Raw genomic sequence first — 9,020 nt, 5'->3', positions numbered from 1 at the left:
CCTTAAGATACACACACACACACACACACACACACACACACACACACACACACACTAATTTACAAATATACATATCATAATTTTCTATCCCTCTTACAAACATAATAAAGATAAAGGCAAGGGAAAACAATAGCTACGGTAATACAAAAGGACCGACTAAACAGAAAATAAACATAACTCTCCTGAAGCTTCGTCTTCCATATCCTGAAAAGGAATAACCTGTAGGGGAGTGAGAACGTCGTCCTCGCTTGTTCTCACTATAGGATTACAGAAATTGCTATAACAAGATACATAAAGATAAAATCATTCTTAGAGTTCAGTGATCATTGCTCGTCTTATGAGTCTTTCCAAAAAACATAGGTTCACATTCGTAATCCAGAAAATTCCCTTTTTGAAAACATGCTAAATTTCTCAAATATTCTAAAACAAAACCTTTTCCCTTTCTTAAAGAAAATGTCTAAAAAGTTTTTCCTAGACCGCAACCATGAAAGCAGTTACCTACGTGGTATAAATGATCATCCCGTTCCAAGCATAGGTTCATTAAGTCTATACTGAACCGATCAGATACTTTATACAGAACTAGGACTCAATATATCAATCACGGCCTCAAGCCCATTCAATCCAACACGGCCCCCAGCCCAAACAGCTCAATCAGTAACCAACTCATCACAAACCAATCAATTCAAACACAATCATAATTAATGTGGTTCAAGCACAATCAAGAGCAATTACAACAAGTATAACAGTTAGCAGTTAACATAAGTATTCACATAGGCAAACCAAATACAATATGTACACCCAAATAATATCACATAGATGCAAATGATGAATGCCTGTCCTACTGGCTATGATATAACATTGTCGGTTCAATTGCCAACCCGACACATTCCCATGGGAATGTTGCCCTTCGGTCACGTATAAATGGGAACCCTCTGGGATAACGTGCCCGCCACACGGTCCAGGATGTTAGTGCCTGCACACTCCTGTGATCCGAAAAGATGTGAGCGGAATACTTTGCCTCCGACCTCACATCTACACGTAAGCGGGATTAACCACCGTCCTTACGCGGGCACCGCAACCTCGACAAGCGGGATTAACCACCGTCCTTGCCAGGCGCAAGCGACTTTTCAACAATCTCGTCATTTATCAAATCTCTCAGCATAAGCGGGACGAACCCGGCCCTTATGCCTACCAACCAATAACTCATCAATCTTGATGATATCCACAATCAATCAGGCTCAATAACTGATTTCAAATTCATTCTTGGCCCATTTTCTTTTAAATAACAAACGTATTCAATTCACATCTTGCCAAGAATTACTTTTCAAAATGGAGCCACTTTCCACCTCTTTCCAACACTTCCAAACAATCACAAAACCAGGCCAAACTCAAAATCTCTTTTGAAAGACTCAAAATCATTCATTTCTAAATCAGGATTTGGTCATAAAATTTCTTAGTAGAGTCTCAAGACTTTAGGGGAGATTAACCTAACTCATTCCCTAAATTCATTGAAAACTTCCGAAACCTTAACTTCTTGTTTTAACTAAATAAAATTGAATTTAAACCAAAACCAAGTCATGTGTCTAAATATTCTGAACCAATTTCAAAACCAATTTACTTAAACCAAAACCAAATCATTTAAATCGAAACCAATTTCAATTTCATTCTTAAATCCTTTTCCAAAGGCTCGGGAATTGTTTCAGTTTTACTAAGTCAAAGTTTCCTAAAATACTTCAAACTTTTCTTAAAACGTCGTAAAGTGAAATTAGTTAATCAAAATCCAAGTTCCTTTTAAATCCATTAAAACTTCTTCAAATTTACTTATTTAATCAACTTCCAAAATATAATTATTTTCATCTTCAAATTGACTTTAAAACCTAATCCTTTTCAAAAATAGTTTACATTAAAAGTATAAAGATTTTCTTAATAAAAGACTTCAAACATATTTCATATATCCGTAATTCAAGTCAAAGCATAATTCATTCTCTTTTTAAAAAATTCGTTTTAATTAAAGTCTCGGATTTCATAGAAATTTCGGCAGCATCTCCCATAAAACTTGGACTTTGCCACCCTTTTCGGGTCCCAACAAAACCAATCATCAACTCTTTCCAATAGGTTTAAGACCAAATCAGTTTCCAATAAAAAAAAAACTCAACTTTCAGATTGTCAAAATCATTCAAATCGACCAATCCAGAAATCTCCAATTTATCAAAACCAAACATTGTTTCAATCAAACAGGCAACCATATTCATTCAAGATAAAATCAGACAATTCACAACACTCACATAACCACCAGAAATACATTTCGTACAACATATCCATTTATAACAATTTTCAATTTAAAATAAATTAGTTTGTATAAAAACCCCTACCTCAACTCGTTGAAACCACAACCCAAATGCGTCACGAAATCTTTTCTCTTAACCGAGTTCAACAGCAATCCACAACTCAGTCTTTGATCACTTCCACAGTTCTCAGGCAACTTAAAAGCGACATACAATGCTCAGAACACGACCTGAACTAAGAAAACGAAATAGCAGCGTTCACTGAACCGGATTGGTGGCAGCCCCGGCAGCTACCTCAAGCAGCAGCGGCTACTGGATTCCGACAACAACAACTGAAATTAACAAGCAACGACAATGAAGCTTCCGAAAACCCAAAGGAAACGAAGACCAACTTAAACCCTTACCGGCCGTGGCATTCCCGGCGGCAGCAGCGGCGGCATGGAACTTCGGTGGTGCAGCAGTAGCGCAAGCACGACAACGGCGAGGCCAGCAACGCGGCGGTGACAGCAGCTCCGCGGCGGTTCTCCCTCTCTTCTTTGCGAACGGCGACTGGCAGCAGGGAGGGTGGATGGCGGCGTCGCAAGCAATGGGACGCGGCGGCGAACTCCTTCCCATGGTGACTCCCTCGCGAGTCTTCTCTCTCTGCCCAATCTCTCTCTCTCGTTGTGCTCGCCGGTAGAGGCAAGATTGCGACGACAGAACCCAGGCGGTAGCTCTCCGCCGCAGATCTTGGCTCGCGCTCGCCTCTTCTCTATCCTCCATGGTTGGCAATGGTAGCGACGGGAAGAAGCTCGATGGCGTCCTCTTCCTTCCCGCAAGCTTTCTCCCTCAGTGCGACGGCGTGGTGACCTAGCGGCAAGACGGCGCAACGCTGGAGCGGCTCCTCCCTCTCCTGGCGACAGCAATGGGTCAGGAGAACCGGGTAATCGGGTAGGGTTTCCAGGGTTAGGGTTGTGTGTGTTGAGTTTTAGGATTAGGGTAAAATTAGGTACAAGGGTAATTTTGTAATTTCAAATAAAAATAGGGATAATATGGTAATTGAAAATAAATTCTAATCCAACAATAATAATATATAAAATACTATTTGTTCATCCATTTCACAAATTATTCTCAATAAAATAGTCAAATCCAATAATTAGAAATAATAAAATTAATTTCTCTATTTTCCAAATAGCAGTATTAACATATTAAAAATATTAATTATTTAGTCCAAATCATATAAAATGGCGACGGTGGCAGTGACGCCCACCGGTGCCACCTTCTTTCCTTCTTCCTCTCTTTCCCCTCCGGTCCTCCCCCTCTTCTCTTTTTCCCTTTCTATCTCTTCCTTTCTTCATTTTGTTTACAGCTACTGCTGCTGTTGTTAGGGTTAGGTGCACTAGTGTGCACTGGATCAGGGGAACCGGGTAACCGAGTAGGGTTTCCAGGGTTAGGGTTGTGTGTGTTGAGTTTTAGGATAATTGTAAAATTAGATAAAATCTTAATTTAAATAGCCCAAACTCATAATTTTGGATTTCTAGAACTTTAAGTCATAAATAGAAAAGTAATCCATAATTATAGAGTTTGGATGAAAACCTTAATTTATTTCAAATCCAATTTATCAAAACTACCTTTAATTACCTTCAATAAGATAATTTATGAAATTAAAACTGTAAATAAATATATGGTTTGAGATTAGTTCAAAATAGGACTTTTCAAAAGTCTTGAGTCTTACATTCCACCCACCTTATAAGAATTTTCGTCCTCGAAAATTGAAGTAATTTCATAAGAGAATAGATAGGCTTAGCACTCTACTTTTTAAATACTTTTTAAGAAAGTAAGAAATCATAACACATATATATAAAATTTTAAATACCGGATAACTATAAGATTTAAATACAAGGGTAAGGTATAGTGTAAGGTGAAAGATACAAGATAGGCTCAATGCAATAAGTTTATATGGTTTCAAAACCTTACAAAAGCTTGAAGAAACAATATAGGGTGCAAGTCAAGATAGGCGGTCACAAAGCGAAACTATAGTTTGCATGGCAAAAAGGCTACAAAGCATGTTGGTATCTAACAACAGATATAGCTTTCACTCACAGATCTCGTACCCCTTTCTAAGCATCAACTTCCTAACTCCATCAATCACTTCTCAACCCCATAAACCAGTCACAAGCCCAACATCCGCAAATTCTTCCACAAGAAACAAAACTCTCACAACTTCTCATAACGTTGCACACTTACTGCTTCACCTTCCGTATCCACAAACAGGTCTTAAAGAACTAACGCATCGCATTACTATACCTAAAGATCGCACGTGACATCAAAATAATTCTCGAGTTTACTCAGAAAGATAAAAGACTTTGAAAAAAAAAAAGGACAAACAACAAGGATAATCTCCACAGATGTACAATCAATGAAGAGCATTGGAAAGAAATTCAGTTTAACAACCTCAAGGATGACTCCTGAATCAGAGATAACTGATAGGAACACAAAAAGGATAAGCAAGGCAGTAGTTTGGAACTAAATCAAGCTGAGTTAACAAGTATAAAATCATAGAAGAAGGTTGACTAAAGCTAGTGATGACACTCTCAAGGTTTAAAATTTATGATTAAGTACACATAATACATTTGAATATAAAGAATGAAAAACTGAAAGAAGATCACCTCATGTGCTAAAAGAAAGGTATGTAACTCGCATTTCACAAAAGGGTGACATAAATATATATATCAAAACTGTAATATGGTTAAAAGAAAACTAAATTACATTTTATCCAAATAGTTTCCAAGTAAAAGACAGAATATGTGAGGTTTGAAAAATGAAAGTCAATTGGGTTAAGGCCAAAACAATTTTTTCGAAAATTCTGAAAGACATTTAGGTACTCAATCAAATAAAGGTATACACTGAAAACGCGACAAGGTTGTAAGAAATCAAATGTTTGTTCAAGAGCTCTCAAAGTTTAAGTCCAAACAAGCGTGTATAAAATGTTATAGCAGATATGGAACAAGTTAAACTCTATTTAGAAAAGGAAACTTCGAGGTAAAAATTTGCTTATCAGTCGGTTTCAAAACTTTATTTAAAATAGTGCATGCCAACTTCAAAACAACTTTGTCAATTTAAAGAATAACTATGGATGCAATTTAAGCAAGAAGAATTCATTTAGATTTCTTAAGAGAATCCAAAACTTGTTTCAAAGGTTCACATCAAAACTCTAGGAATACACTTGAAATTTCCATCACATAAGAACATTCAAGAATATTTAAGATATACTTAAAAAGAAATCCGACCAAACAAGAAAGGATCTTAAATCAAGGAAGTTAAAAGAAGGTCCACAAAGCATGGGATACTAAACAAGCTTTCCATTGGTCGAAAAGAATGCAAAACTCGTCAGGAAAAACAACTCAATCAACAGTGAATTTTCAAGAAAGAACCTTTGACTAAAGAAGGACAATTAGGAGGACAAACAACACACTAGATAGAAACAAATTCAAGCTGACTTAGAGGAGTAGGAAATTCAAAAGAGAAGGAAAATTGAGACTACTGGTGGTGTTCATAAAAGAAAAATATTACTTAATAATAAAATCAAGTATCACAACCATAGAAACAAAAGTTCAAAGAATTATCCTATACTTGAGAGGAAAGGTAGGAACCCAATATTTTCAAAAGAACAACAAATGCGTAAATAGTGTATCATGCTAAATTAAAGTCAATTTGTCAAACGAAAACTAACTGGAATAAAAGTGAAAAGCCTTTCCTTTAAGAATTTAAACATACCTAAGTACATAATCAAATAAAGTTATGTATCGGAACCATAATAAAATTATTTTTAAAAAGTTAAATTGTACTTAAAGTAAGTGTAGTTCCACAAACCAGTAAAAGAACATACGAGATATTAAAAATAAATAGTTTTTTAAATTGCCTAAGGAATTTTCAAAGTTTTATATAGATAGGTGTATATCAAATCAAAAGCAATTTTATAAAAGTTTGAAAATTAGTTATAAATATAGTCAATTAAAAGAAAAACTGAATCACCATTTCTTTAAACAAGACTAGGAGTAAGGACATAAAAAGGCAGACTGCATCAAGACAAGTTCAAAGTCATGTCAAAAAATTACATGGGTCAAGAAAAAGTTCAAACAGAGAAGGACAGATACACCAAGAAATTCAAACCGACATATGCAATTTGGGATCAAAGAAGAATGCATATGAACAGAAAAATAGGATTGAAAACAAAATGTTTCCCAAAAGAAATGGCAACAAGAACATCAAGATAGGTCAATAAACAATAAGTCACAAGACATCCAACAGAATCCAAAGAACATAACTGAGTAACCTCGATAAATAGTTTCTAATGTTCCCAAAACCCGCGATTTACCTTACTCAAAACTCGGATATCATCTATGATAACCCATCAGTGCTTTCATATACATAATTCACTAGTATTAAGCCGGCCAAACTTAATATCAGGAATCACGCAACGCAAGAATAATGGCATTAATCAATAGACCGTCATGTGCATAAAGCACTAATTCTCGTCATTCAACAAGACCTAAAATATGACAAACGCTCAGAGTATGCAATTGAAGCATAGTCAGTTCATTCCTCAGGCTCTACAGGAAAGACTGCTCTGATACCACAAATGTAACACCCTAACTATCAAAATGTCACGCTTCCGGCTACGCCACTCTGATAGCTCGAGTATTACCACGACTCTTATAATATTTAAGACTAAAATATGAGCCTGTTTAAAACTTAAAACCGCATAACCTTTCGATAACTCTTTTTTGTGAAAACCTAAACATACATGTACATGCAAAATCAGATACAACCTTAAGATATATACACACACACACACACACACACACACACACACACTAATTTACAAATATACATATCATAATTTTCTATCCCTCTTACAAACATAATAAAGATAAAGGCGAGGGAAAACAATAGCTACGGTAATACAAAAGGACCGACTAAACAGAAAATAAACATAACTCTTCTGAAGCTTCGTCTTCCATATCCTGAAAAGGAATAACTTGTAGGGGAGTGAGAACGTCGTCCTCGCTTGTTCTCACTATAGGATTACAAAAATTGCTATAACAAGATACATAAAGATAAAATCATTCTTAGAGTTCAGTGATCATTGCTCATCTTATGAGTCTTTCCAAAAACCATAGCTTCACATTCGTAATCCAGAAAATTCCCTTTTTGAAAACTTGCTAAATTTCTCAAATATTCTAAAACAAAACCTTTTTCCTTTCTTAAAGAAAATGTCTGAAAAGTTTTTCCTAGACCGCAACCATGAAAGCAGTTACCTACACGGTATAAATGATCATCCCGTTCCAAGCATAGGTTCATTAAGTCTATACTGAACCGATCAGATACTTTATACAGAACTAGGACTCAATATATCAATCACGGCCTCAAGCCCATTCAATCCAACATGGCCCCCGGCCCAAACAGCTCAATCAGCAACCAACTCATCACAAACCAATCAATTCAAACACAATCATAATTAATGTGGTTCAAGCACAATCAAGAGCAATTACAACAAGTATAACAGTTAACAGTTAACATAAGTATTCACATAGGCAAATCAAATACAATATGCACACCCAAACAATATCACATAGATGCAAATGATGAATGCCTGTCCTACTGGCTGTGATATCACATTGTCGGTTCAATTGCCAACCCGACACATTCCCATGGGAACGTTGCCCTTCGGTCACGTATAATTGGGAACCCTCTGGGATAACGTGCCCACCACACGGTCCAGGATGTTAGTGCCTGCACACTCCTGTGATCCGAAAGGATGTGAGCGGGATACTTTGCCTCCGACCTCACATCTACACGTAAGCGGCATTAACCACCGTCCTTACGCGGGCACCGCAACCTCGACAAGCGGGATTAACCACCGTCCTTGCCAGGCGCAAGTGACTTATCAACAATCTCGTCATTTATCAAATCTCTCAGCATAAGCGGGACGAACCCGGCCCTTATGCCTACCAACCAATAACTCATCAATCTTGATGATATCCACAATCAATCAGGCTCAATAACTGATTTCAAATTCATTATTGGCCCATTTTCTTTTAAATAACAAACGTATTCAATTCACATCTTGCCAAGAATTACTTTTCAAAATGGAACCACTTTCCACCTCTTTCCAACACTTCCAAACAATCACAAAACCAGGCCAAACTCAAAATCTCTTTTGAAAGACTCAAAATCATTCATTTCTAAATCAGGATTTGGTCATAAAATTCCTTAGCAGAGTCTCAAGACTTTAGGGGAGATTAACCTAACTCATTCCCTAAATTCATTGAAAACTTCCGAAACCTTAACTTCTTATTTTAACTAAATAAAATTGAATTTAAACCAAAACCAAGTCATGTGTCTAAATATTCTGAACCAATTTCAAAACCAATTTACTTAAACCAAAACCAAATCATTTAAATCGAAACCAATTTCAGTTTCATTCTTAAATCCTTTTCCAAAGGCTCGGGAATTGTTTCAGTTTTACTAAGTCAAAGTTTCCTAAAATACTTCAAACTTTTCTTAAAATGTCGTAAAGTGAAATTAGTTAATCAAAATCCAAGTTCCTTTTAAATCCATTAAAACTTCTTCAAATTTACTTATTTAATCAACTTCCAAAACATAATTATTTTCATCTTCAAATTGACTTTAAAACCTAATCCTTTTCAAAAATAGTTTACATTCAAAGTATAAAGATTTTCTTAATAAAAG

Source organism: Arachis ipaensis, chromosome B04 (genome assembly GCF_000816755.2).
Source record: "Arachis ipaensis cultivar K30076 chromosome B04, Araip1.1, whole genome shotgun sequence".
In the NCBI taxonomy this organism is placed as follows: Eukaryota; Viridiplantae; Streptophyta; class Magnoliopsida; order Fabales; family Fabaceae; genus Arachis; species Arachis ipaensis.
The sequence above is the reverse complement of the archived record's forward strand: the minus strand, read 5'-3'. Positions refer to the sequence as shown.